This window comes from Typha angustifolia, chromosome 14 (assembly GCF_048772165.1).
Source record: "Typha angustifolia cultivar Huaian chromosome 14, ASM4877216v1, whole genome shotgun sequence".
NCBI lineage: Eukaryota > Viridiplantae > Streptophyta > Magnoliopsida > Poales > Typhaceae > Typha > Typha angustifolia.
In genome coordinates this window covers 5,690,950-5,704,985 of record NC_133252.1, presented here as the reverse complement: position 1 = coordinate 5,704,985, position 14,036 = coordinate 5,690,950, and positions in this window count along the sequence as shown.

The window sequence follows — 14,036 nt, the reverse complement described above, 5'->3', positions numbered from 1 at the left end:
GATCAAGCTGACAGTGATGGAGAGATAGAGTTAAAATCAGCTTAAAAGTTGAGAATGATAAATATAAAGATTTATGGTAAGTTGAACAATGTAGAAGCTAAAATTATCAAGGTAGAAAGTCAACTAAGCGAGGCACTCGAAGATCCCAAGAGATTGTTCGAAGAAAACACAGAGCTTAGAAATCAATCTGATCCTGCAAATCAAGATAGTGAAAGATTATTATTAAAGGAAGTTGCCTTCTTGGAAGGAAAGACAAAGCCAGATGAAATAGTGAGCGCACAAATTGTCAGAAAAAATTATAGCCTCGGTTAAGTAGGATCTTCTTCTAATTTAAAAACTGTCTTTGTATCTATAGGTGATCAAGGATTTGAATCCAAATATCAAGAAAATGAAGCTTGAGGTCATCGTCACAAGTCAAAACTTACATCCCTGAACATGTCCACAAGGAACAAGTATATTCTAACTTTAGAATATCTACTGAGAAAAGATATCTAGATTTATACCTGTATGCCATGCCATCATTGTGGCGTGTGGACATATTAAACCAAATTGTTTTATTTTGAAAAATGGTGGTTTGTCAAGAATTTTGGTGTAAAAATCAAAGAAGTATGATTAGAAAAGAAGATTCGTAGGTACCTTTTCCGGGTGGTACCATTTAATGGTCCATGAGATGAAAATTTTCAGCTAGGGAAGTTTTATTATTATTTTATATGCCCTAGTTGTATACTTTTATATAATTTAAAAATTACATATATAGAAAAAATAAAAGTCGTCCCACTTGGATGTCATATTAGTTTATTTAAATTGGTTGAAATAAGTGCATGTTTGGATGGTATTGGAGTATTTGCAACTTAATTACACTTTTTTTTAATGTATTTATAACTTTGGGTTGAAAGTTATGTAATCAGCAAAATTAATCACTAAAATTTTATAATACTAAAACTATCATTTAAATCCAAAACACACAAAAGCCTCATCATCTCCTTCTCTTCTCCTCCCTCTTGTCTTCCTCTCTTCTCATCTCTTCTCCACAAATCTATTTACCTCGACCACAGCAGAAGACAACCTAAGCTATAACACATCATAAATTAAAAAGGACCAAAAGCCATAGTCCTCTTCTTTTTCTCTTTTATCTTCTTCTCCATCTCTCTCACGAGTCATTTTTTACAATCATGACACCTCGTTAGAAATGAAACTCTACAGTAATTTAAAGTAATGGAATAGTTATTATTTGATGTATATTTTTTATTTTTGAGTGCACAACTTAAACTTGAGGGAATGACACTCTGAAGCTAAAGTTACTGATAAATTCTTTTCTTGAGTTAGTTCATGAAAACCATTGAGTAAGACAAACCTTTCTATATCTTTCACTCATGTCAAACATGTCTTATGATCTAAAATTTGTAGCTCTAACATTAAATTTAACTTATTAGTTATATTTGAGGTTGATTTCTTGATGGATTAGTCAAGAATTACAATTACTAGCCAATCTCGAACAGGTTAGGTGATGTTCAGATGATTTTGTGTATCTTTTTAATCTAGATTTTTGATGGAATTTATGAATGTCAAAATAAAATAATTTAACATGCTTGCTTTAATCTAAACAGATAATGATTTTTTTTTTGGCAAAGAATATGCTTTTGTTCTCTTCTCTTGTCACTTTTCTAGCAAAATTTGTCTTTAACACTACCTTTTACTTGTTGATCAAATTTGATCAAAAGCAAAGTATGTGCTTTTAATCTAATTTATAAGCATGATTGTTTTTACCTTTTGAATTGGATACATTTCTTGAATTTTGGTGAGTTAGTTTGTGATTAACTTGTCTATAGATTATCAATCAATTAATGTACCTTACATTCTGCGGTTCTTAATGGCAATGATGCTATAGATTTTTGTGACATTTTAATTCTCTCTCGTGCTTTCTTTTACATACTTGTATAATATATTATATACTAGTCACATTTAGTGTTAATATATTATGTACTAGTCTTGTATAATATATTATAAAATATTATTTAAGTTGATAATATTTTTCAAAGTAATGTTCATTCCTTCACAAATATTTTGTTTTGGTGCCTTAGTTGTTTTTCAGTGTCTGATAACCTCACTACCTCTCATTTAGTGGTATAAACGTTACAAATATATAACTATTTTTTATTGTTTTGTATTTAAACCGGCAAAATTAAGATTTAAGATCCAATCTCTTATTCTATTTACAGCTTATACCTAGGATTATGATGTGCACTGATACCAAATATTAGGCTCTGAAGGCTCTGATACCAATTTGATAAGATCTGGAACCAAAAATAGGCTACGCTAAAATTCCTTCAAAATCTGAATACATTACAAAAATCAGCCTACGTAACTTTGGTAAAATATTTATAAAATATTCTTCGGTAGTTAGAAAATTACGAAACCAATTTGGTTGGATCTTTAACTTCCTGATCTACAACTTTCATATTTACACTCTTCATAGATTCGAACTGTAACAGAGACGAAAATATAGAATAACGTGGGTGATGGTGGTGGTAACGGGTGAAATGGATGTTAGGGTTATGGATGGGTATGAAGATGAGGGTGTATTGTGGAAGTGATTAAGGGAAGTAGACGAAGGGAACGAAGTGGTCGAGATCCCAAAGAAGAGGAGTGACTCGAGATTAGAAGCGAGGAGAAACCTTGCCAACGGTAAATATGGAAGGATAGTGAAGAGGGAGGAGGGAGAAATCTAGAGAGAAGATAGGAGGCAAGAAATTAATAATCCAATAATATAATAAAGTTGGCTATCATTCACATATTTATAGAGGCTAGCCAACAAGTCCTAAAATAATATGAAACCCTAATTCTAGAGGATTCCCGTCAATCGCGTTCGAACACGCCCGATTGCGTTCGAACACACTCAAAAAGCTCGATCTCTGGATGTGAGAACGCGATACAGGCATTCGAACGCAGGCGTTCGAACTCACCCAATTGCGTTCAAATACACAATATGCGTTCTCTGTATTTGCGAATCTGATGTAGGCGTTCACAAGGGCGTTCGAACGCAACCCCACCTGCGTTCGAATGCAACCTACAGAAATTTTATTTTAATGAAAATAAACACCTAATGCAATAAGAAAGGATCCTAACTAAGTGTATCAGATTATGATATGAACCTAATCTCAGAGGGTAGGTCTGGTATAATCTCTCCTCGAAGAGGTTTGATCCAACTCACAACTAGTTTTGAATAGAAACGAGGGAAAATTTTTTGAGAGATATTTCAAGAGTTATACTAATCAGATGCTCCTGAAAATTGGATATGTTGTATTCTCGAAGAGAGCTTTCCAATAGATCCAATACCATGAGATTTGGATGGATAGATCTAGAAATATCATCAAATTAGTGGAAGAAGGTCAGAGGGACAAACTGATATGAACTGATCTCAGCTACTGACTTAAGAGTGAGTGTAGGAATACAGTCTGCACAGTCGGTGAAGAATATTCGTCAAATATCTATCGGATGCTGGAAAATTATGAAACTAGATGGGTCCGTTCTATAACCTTTTATCTACGTTGCCGAAGTCAATCCCTTCTTAGATTCAGATTGTATCTAGGTCTAATATCAGCAAAGTTTCGGTGGTGGTGTTACAGTGCCTAATGGATTCGAGGGTAGGGAAGAGGGTCTAGGGTGTGAGAGAGGTGGTGGAAGAGGGAAGAAGGTCCAAGGGTGAAGATGGAGGCAGCAGTGGTGCTTATGTCTTGGTGGTGGCTCTCGGCTTGATGGAGGTGGTGGTAGTGTAGACCTAGACATGGTGCTTCTAGGAAAGGGGTTGCACATGATAAGTATGGAAGGAAGAGAGGGAGAGTGTTGTTAGCGCCCAAGGAGGAGGGGAGGTCCGATGGAGTGTTATGAACCAAATATAAACCAATCTAGACGTAAGAAATTTGTGATATTTTATGTGGTGGTAGCTTTGTGAGTTAGGGTTCCAATGTGTTAGGATCGTAGCTCGGATGTAAAGAAGCAGTCTGCGCAGTCAAATAAAAATATTTTCTGAATATTGTCCTTTAGTCAGAAAATTATGAAACTAGATGGGTTCATTGCGTATCTTCTTGATCTACATTTTTTATGTTCACCCTTTCATAGATTCTGACTATAAATAGGGTGAAAATAGGCAAAGTTATGGTGGAGGTGGAGATGACGAGTGATAGTGATGATGGTGGTGATGGTGGTAATGGATAGGTTGCGCACAGTGCTGTTGGGTGAAAGAAGAGTGGGGAGAAAGTGATCGAGATCCCAAGGAGGAGGGAGGACCAGATGGTCGATGGAGGCTAGGGGTAACCGGCATTGAGGTGGCACGCAGCTAGTGTTTGAATGAGAAAGGAGAAGTTTCAGATTAGAGGGGAGAAGATAGGTTAACTCAATGATTCATTCCATAACTCCGTATCAGACTGGCTTCTACATATTTAGAAGCAAGTCTATCTATCAAACAATTGAAGAAATTAGGCCTATTCTCACTGGGTGTGTTCAAACGGCCTCGCGGGGCGTTTGAACAGCCAAAACAAGGTCTCTGACTTTGCAAACGCGATGTAGACGTTTGAACATGGCTTCTTTGTGACAATCTCTTATGAAATACTGAAGGTATTGCTTGATCCCCCGGTTTACCACCTCTATTTGCCCGTTGGTTTGATGATGATACATCAACCTCAAGTCCAAACTGGTTCCTTGTGACCTAAATAATTTACTCCAAAACTCACTAATGAAAACATAGTCATGATATGAAATGATTGACTGTGGCATGCCATGTAGTTTAGCCACATTTGGATGAAATTTTTAGTCACCGTCTTTGCTAAGAAGGGATGCGCAAAAGTTGGAAAATGAGCATATTTGCTCAATCGGTCCACCACTACAAAGATCACTGAGTATCCTCGCACCAGCCGCAAACCCTCTATGATGTCCATCGATATGTCCTTTCACACATGATTTGGTATAGGCCAGGGTTGTAGGAGTTCGGCCGGCTTCATCATCTCCACCTTCGTGCTTTGCCAAATTTGGCACTTCTGCACGTAGGTTTGACATCCTTCTTCATTCTCGGCTAGGTACAGCTCTGAGATATTCTCTTGTAGGTCCTCAAAACTCTTTTAAGGCCTGGCCTACCTTTGGAGTGTCGTGGAACTGCTCAAGCAATTTGGACTGCAACATTTCATCCGCGAGGACTCATATGCACTCGTGCTCCATTAGGATGATGTCTCGCTTCTTTGGTCCATTCCAGATCCTAGAGAATGTGGGAGCAACTACATATAAGCTAGACCTACCCGAGTCATCCCGAGTTCACCCGGTTTTCCATGTATCCAACTTGACAGCGCGAGTTGGTCCAGTTGAGCAAGTTGCAACATAACTACCTGAGCTCGAATAAGAGGCGGTTGAGCCTGTTCTAGTGAAGGTCCTCGCACGAAGGAGGATTAGACGTGAAGAACGAATAGTCACAGAGGTGTTGGTAAGCGGGATCAGACAAACATAGGAGCATGCCACATAGGAACCAGAGGCAACCTTGATGAAGCGATATCCTAAATTTGTACTTTGAGGACAAAGTGAGTGGAAGCATGGTGGAATAATGTGATTCGGACCTCACTGAGTTATCTCAAGCATGGATACACCCTATAGGAGTCTACTATTCTTGTGTTCTAGTTATTTTTATCAGAAAATAAGGATTCTGTATGTTGCGTTCGAACGTAGGAGGGCAACCAAAAAGATTATTATGAATAAATATTGAGTTCTATCCCTTTCCTTCCTCTCTACCCTAATCTTCCTTCTCTTTCGTTCAAACCCTAGTCATGCGCCATCTCAACACTAGTAATCCTCTAATCTGATACGATCTCCTCTTAGGCTAAAGTTCGACATATTCCGTTTTCAGATCTGGACAGAATCTGGTATGAAACTTTGGCAATGGATCCCAAAAGATGCAGCCATCGATCAACATGAAATATTGATATGTTGTAGCCTTAGAAAACAACTTTCCAACAAATCTAGTTTCAGTAAAATCAGATGGTGGGATGTCGAGATATCATCCGAGAGCCACGGGCCTGCCCTATTGCATCAAAATAGCTCCAATGCCCTCACCCGAGGCGTTGCATTCCACCATGAATGGCTTGCTGAAATTCAGTAAAGCCAAAACTGGTGTGGTAGACATAGCTACCTTCAATGCTTCGAAAGCCTCTGTCTCCTTGCTTGTCCATTAAAACCCTCATTTTTTAAGGAAGGAGGTCAGCAAGATAGCGATCTTGCCATAGTTGGCAATGAATCGCCGATAGTACGCCATCAACCCAAGGAATCCCCTCAATTCCCGCTGATTTGTGGGAATCGGCCAATCCACCATGGTTTTTATTTGGCTTGGATCGGCTTCCACTCCTCTCGTTGAGATTATGTGACCCAAGTACTCCACTCGTGGCTCACCCCAAAGGCACTAGCTCATCTTGACTTTCAACTGGTTTAGTCAGAAGATATTCAACACCTCACGTACATGCTACAAGTGTTCGCTCCAATTTCTACTATACACTAGAATATCGTCAAAGAAGACGAGCACATACCGACACAAGAGCGAGTAAAAAAGGCCATTCATCAATCCTTGGAATGTTGTCGGTGCGTTGGTGAGCTCAAACAACATGACTCGAAACTCATAGTGGCCATCATGAGTCTAAAACGCCATTTTGTGCACATCTTCTGGGTCGATGAGGATTTGATAGTACCCTGCCTTAAGTCAAGCTTGAGAAAGTAAGCCGACCCTGTAAGTTCATCCAGCAGCTCCTCGATCACCGATATTGGGTACGAGTCTTTGATAGTGATTGCATTCAAGGCTCGATAGTTGATGCAAAACCGCCAACTCCCAACTTTCTTTTAAGCCAACAGCACTAGCGATGAGTAGGCACTCCTACTCGGCTTGAATAATCCCTTGCTCTAGCATCTCGACCACCAATTTGCTGATCTCCTCCTTCTAGACATATGGGTACCGATACGGCCGAATATTTGTTTGTTCTGCCCCTGGAAAGATCTGAATTCTGTGGTCATGCCGATGGGTCGGCGACAGTCCTCGGGGCTCCTCGAAGAGGTCACTGAATTCCTATAGCAGCTCCTTCATGTCAGCGAGTATTCCATTTGATGGTGAATGTTTTGGTTCAGCAATAGCCATTTGCAAGAGTATAGCTTGGTCCCCTACACATGGAAGTTCCAACAGCGATTGCAACGCCGGCCCTTATCGCGGTTGATTTTCATCCAGCAGCACTCTTCGACCATTCCTCCAAAATGTAAGTGTGAAGTTTGTAAAATCAAATGTTACGGCCCCAAGCTTTGAAGCCATTGAGTCCCCAAGATGATGTCGGCCAATGGATAAAGATCCAATGTGAAAGTTTGGCCGTACACCTTCAACTCCACACCTCTGCAAATGAAATCAGCCCGTAATGTGGTGCCATCTCCGATCGTAACATCAAACCCTTCCGTGGGTTACGATTCGAGCCCAATCTTCCTAAGAAACCTCTTGTCAATGAAGTTGTGAGTAGACATAGTGTCGATCAAGATTCTCACTATGGTTCTCTTGACTACACCGTTCACCCGTAAGGTCTTTGGTGTGACTATCCCATAATAGGCATGAAGGGAGATTTCGGCCATAATGTCTTCCACAAGCTGCTCCTCCGCTACTCCTTGTTGTTCAGCCACACCTTCATCTTCAACTATGTTAGGTTTTTATGTGTTGGCAATTGTGTACAAAATATTCTAAGTGTATTTTTTACATGTATATGAGCTTTACACAAGTCTAGAATATCTCTAGTCTGAAGAATTGCAAGGTTATTGGAGAAAAGCTGTTGAGTTCACACCGCGTTCACAAACGCGTTCGAACGCGGTGCGTTCACAAACGCGTTTGAACGCGGGCACTGCGTTCACACAGACAGAGAGCTGCGTTCACAAACGAGTTCAAACGCGAAATCTACGTTCACACAGACAGAGAGCCGCGTTCACAAACGCGTTCGAACGCAACCTGAAGAATTCAAGCTGTCGCGTTCGAACGCACTCGAGCCCGTTCGAACGCACCAACAAAGTTTAAAAATATTGGACTTTCATGAGTACGGATAAGATTCGGATTTGGCTCTATCTTGAAGAACATGAGTACGGATAAGACTCGGAGTTGGCTCTATCTTGAAGATCATGAGTACGGATAAGACTCGGATTTGGCTCTATCTTGAATATCATATATAAGGATTATGAAACCCTAACTTGAGGGTAGTGGAAGAAACATTATTGAGGGTGACTTCTTGAAGCTACATCGGTTCTTCTACCAACAAGGTTCCACTCATCTACAAGAATTTAATATTTCGTCTTAAGGGTGATCTAGACGAAAGATCAATCTCGAGGGCTACTGAGATTGGACTTCAATCACAAGAAGCAGTGAATCGTGGGTTCTAGCGATCAAGACTGAGAGAAACAAAGTCGTTTGGATCGACGGGGTGTTTTGTGAGTCAGTCTTGTAACTGCTACTATTATAGTGATTGGTTTTGATCCGAGTTTGGATCCGTGGTTTTTTTCCCGTTTTGGGTTTTTCCACGTTAAAATCTTGGCGTTCATCTCTACTTTCGTTTTTAATATTTCTTCCGACTTTTACTTAAGCGAACGAGAAATATCATTGCCTAGAGGTTAGATACATACGTGTGTCTAGGGATTTATTTTTTTTTTCAATTGGTATCAGAGCGGGTTCTCTCACTCTTTGAGAGAGATTAAATAGGCATGGATTTTCATAGAGATGGACCCTCATCTATTAGACCTCCTATTCTAGATGGATCAAATTATGGATATTGGAAAGCTAGGATGAGAGCTTATTTGAAGTCTATAGATGAGAGAGTTTGGATGGCTATTATGAACGGTTGGAGTCCACCAATGTACATGGTGAATGATGAGTTAGTTGAGAAACCGATTGAGTCATGGGATAAAACAGATTATGAAAAAGTTGGCTGGAATAGCAAAGCAATAAATGCAATTTTTAGTTGTGTTTCCTCGGAAGAATTTAGAAGAATATCTACTTGTGAAATAGCAAAACAAGCTTGGATGATCTTAGAAACAACTCATGAAGGCACTATGGCTGTAAAACTTTCGAAACTTCAAAGGTTGAATACTAATTTTGAAACCCTACGTATGGAGGAGAATGAGACATTTGATGAGTTCTATGCAAAGCTGAGTGATATAGTCAACTCTAGTTTCAACCTAGGAGAGAAAATTCCTGAAAACAGAATTGTCCGTAAGATCCTTAGGTCCCTTCCAGAAAGGTTTCAGGCAAAAGTTACAGCTATTGAGGAAAGTAAGGATATCGATTCAATGAAAGTTGAACAATTGGTAGGAAATCTACAAACATTTGAGTCTAGTCTTTCAAAACCGAGGAAGTCCAAAGGGATGGCCCTATCTACAGTTGAACAAAATTTAGAGGAGTCGGATGATGAAGGTGATTTAGATGTTGAGATGTTGACCATGTTTGTCAAAAAGTTCAATAAATTCTTTTGAAAGCCAAACAAGTTAAATACTGAAAAACTTGAGAAAAGCAAAGCCTTTGTAAAAAGGAAGAATACTATGAGTTCAAATACAGGTGGTACCAACAACAATGTCAAACAGAAAAATAAGAATTTTGAAAATAAAGTACAATGTTTTGAATGTTCTGGTTTTGGACACATCGCACAAGAATGCCCTAATCGTCTTAAGAGAAAGGGCAAAGCTATGAAAGTTACTTGGGGTGATTCAGATGAATCTAATGATGATTCTGAAAAGGATGAAGAAAACTTTGTAGCTTTTACCTCTTCTCTACTTTATACTGACTCTATTGTTGATACTGATAGTACAGATGATCAGGATATGTTACCTGCTGAGGAAGATGAATCTGAAATCCAAAAGGCATATAATGACTTATACCTAGAGTCGTTTAAACTCAAGAAAAGCAACCTTAGACTACTTCAACGACTCAAGGAAATTGAACCAGAAAGAATTCAATTTGAGGAGAAGTACAAATTGGAGCTTGAACGTGTCAAAGACCTTTCTGAACAACTTGACAATGCGAAAAATAAAATGAAGGTTGATGAAATTGAACTAGAGCGATTGCAGAAGGAAGTTACATTTCTGAAAGGGAAGAACAAACTTGACGAAATTCTAAAAGCTCAGATCTCTGGAAAAGACAGGTATGGTGTTGGATACACTAGTAATTCAAATAATAATAAAACTGTATTTGTTTCTGCAGGTATACAAAAGGAAGAATACCTGAAGCCATCAACCGCATTTACAAAGCAATCGTGGATGAACCCTTCTAAACAGAACTTGAATATACAAACTGGTGAATCTTCGACGGTACCAAAGGTAAACTCTAATCACTCTCCTCGACATAAGGTGAGTAGAAAAAGGTTTGTTCCGACATGCTATCATTGCGGCATTCTAGGGCATATTCGACCACATTGCAAATTTTTGCAAAAACCTAGAAGTGCTTTTATTTATGGGATGAAAACAAAGGCCATATGGATCAAGAAATCTGATTTAAAATGTTATGTTGTGCATACTGCCTTGAAAGCCTTAAATTCTGAATTGTGGTATTTAGATAGTGGCTGTTCAAGACATATGTCGGGTGACAAGTCTTTATTTTCTAATCTCAAAAAACATGAATGGGGAGTTGTGACATTCGGAGATGGTAACTCATCCAAGGTAATAGGTAAAGGAAAGGTAAGTACTCCAGGGATTCCTAGTCTCGAAAATGTTCTTTATGTTACTGGCTTGAAAGCAAATTTATTAAGCATCATTCAATTTTGTGATGAAGGCTATGAGGTAGAATTCTCGAAAAATGATTGTACTATTCTAGATCATGATGGTAATGTTATATGTTTTGGATCTAGAACATCTAATAATTGCTATATTGTTAGAACTTCACATAATCTGAAATGTAACAAGACAAAACAATAGCAATAGAACATGTTGAGATGGAGAAACAGTTGGGTGATTTGTTACAAAACCTTTTGATTTACAGAGATTTCAGTATCTTCGAACTATAACCCCATCCTCTGCTTCCTCCAATCCATCTATTAGCATCATCGATCCCATCGGTTTAGTGCAGCGATGTCCAGGTACAAACTTATCATCACAGCGAAAACATAGGCCTTTGGCTATTCGCTCCTCCACTTGAGCAGGTGTGAGTGCTCGACCCAGACCTCCAGGTGCATACTTCACATCATGGGAGGGCCTTTGGGGTGCTCGAGGAGATGGCATTGTAGCAGCAGCTCTTGGTATGCCGGCTACATTTCCTGTCACTATGGTAGGCCGAACCGGATTGCGACTTTCTTGGCTCGTCTAGTTCTGTTTGAGGTGTATCTTCATGGCTCGATGCTTGTCTTCCGTTAGCACTGCATCCTCGAAGGCCTCCTTTAAGATTCTAGGCCTTAAAGCCCTCATGTCAACTTGTATGTCTCCCGGCAATCTTAAGATGAAAGTGCTGCGAAGTTGTTGATCAGTCCAAGGAGGTTGGCAATGGCTACTTATCCTCTCAAATTCTTCTTGCTATGCTCCAACCGTGGTCCTTTGTATATAGTCTTTGAGAGGAGAGCAGTGAAGTCTTCATACCTCGACGTTCCAAATCATAGCATGATATCAATACAAAATTTAGCCCAACTTTTAATCATATCATGGGCATTGGCTACTTGAATCTAATTTCTTCTTGGTATGCTCCAACAGTGGACCTTTGCATAGTCTTTGAGAGGAGAGCATCGAAGTCTTCATACCTTGACATTCCAAATCACCGCGTGATATCGGTGCAAAAATCAGCCCAACTTTCAATCATATCACACTCATTGGCTGCCCAAAACCAATGAAGTGCTGCATCTTCCGCTGCACCTTGGTACACAAAGAATTGTTCCGCCCTATACAACCAATCGATCAGGTCACCACCTTTGAACTTTGAAAATTCGAGACACACGATTCGCCCACGGATACCGTTGTCTCATTCTGGATCATATCCAAGCCCTTGTCTAACCTGAGGAGGATGCATCATGAATGGTTGATGATCCCTCCTTCGATTTATGTTAACTCGATGCAGTTCCGGTTCGTATTGCCCCACCTAAGGGTCTAGATCTCAAAGATGATCTCCATTTAGGTTTCCTCGTCGGACAGGCTCACCCGCAACTTGGCCTGGTGGAATCATCCTTGCTTGTCTCTACCCATTTGGCGGTGGGTTCATGGTGGTAGACTCACGTCGAGGGGTCATTGGTGCATTTCCGATCGCCATAGCTTCTTTTGTCTCCCGTATTTCCCGCATCATTTCTATCATCATTTGATTATTGATGGCCATTTATTTGAAAAGAGACTCAATCATGGCTTGAACGTTAGGCTCTTCCATATTTAGGTTCGATCGGGCGGTTCCGCGAGTGGAAGTCCCCGTAGCCATTTCCCCCTCCTTGATTGGAGAAATTTAATCTTCCTAATTTCAGGGAAATCGGACGATAGAATTGATCGGTTCTACAGTACCAACTGATAGGCTCTGATACCAATGATAGGGCTACGGTACTAAATTAATAGACTCTGATACCAAATGGATGGGTTCTATAGTACCAAATTGATAGGCTCTGATACCAATGATATGGCTATGGAATGATTCCTTCAAAATCTATATTGATTGTAGGAATCAGTCCGTGCAACTGAAAAAAAAAATATTCACTAAATATTCTTCCATAGTCAGAAAATTACGAAACCATATAGAATCAATCCATAATTTCCTGATCTATGCTTTTTGTATTTATGCCCTTCGCAGATTCTGTTACGATCCTTCCTCGGCTATAGGCTCTGATACCAGATTGTTACGAACCCTCTTTTGGTGCTATGGCTCTGATTCAAGATTTATACGATCTTGCACGGAACTTTGAGATCAGATCCTGAAATATCCCGCCGTTGGATCGCTGTGAAATTTTGATATGTTGTAGGCCCGGAAAAGAGCTTTCCAACAGATCTAGTTTCAGGCGAATCGGAGATGGGGATCTCGAAATATCGTTCGTTTAGTGGACAAACGTCAGGATACTCTATTTTGGATTCCGTGGATGAAGGCACGAAATCCTAGGTAATGGTGGATTGTGGAGGGCCGGTGTTGATGGGGTGGCACCGGTGTAAAAGTGATGGTGGAAGGGTTATGGATGATGGAAAGGTTGGGATAGCGATGGATAAATTGGAAGAAGGGGGAGAAGAGGGCCACTCCTAAGGGACTAGGGTGATTGGCCTGTCGAGGGAGATTAGAAGCGGCGTTGCCGGGGAGATTGAGGGAACGAGAGCGAAGAAGATGAAGGAGGCAAGGCAAACTCAATTCTCAATATTCAATCCTAATTTTGGTTGCCCTACACATACTTTTATAGGCTAACCAACAACTCAATCTTATCCTAAAACACAATCTTATCCTAAAACTCAATCTTATCCTAAAACTCAATCTTATCCTAAAACTCAATCTTATCCTAAAACTCAATTTTCCCCGATCGCATTCGAACTCGCCCGACCGCGTTCGAACGCGACTTACAGAAAACCTATTTTAATGAAAAATAATTACTAAAACATGAAAATAAATCTCTCCTAAGGTAAATCCAAGCTTGAGACGATGTCGGTGAAGTCCGAATCGTATCAATCCACCACGCTTCCGCAACCTTGTCCTCAAGGTTTGAAATTTGGGAAGCGATCCATGATGTCTGCCTCTAGCTCCCATGTAGACTCGTTAGTAGGTTTGCCCAACCACTCAATCAGCACTTCAGTCTCTAATCTGGATCCTTGGCGTCTTCTCCTACGACTTAGGACTCGAACCGGCTCAGTGGAGCCATCTTCCTCCATTGGTTCGGGTAAGGTCGAACCCACTACATGGTTAGGCCCGATCTGGGCCTTCAATGCCGAGACATGGAAGACGGGATGTATCCTGGTTCCTTCAGGTAGGTCCAATCGGTAAGCTACTGGACCGATTCGTTGTAGCACTCGGTACGGACCATAGTACTTGTATCCCAACTTTTGGTTCAAAATTGGCCTCAATGTGG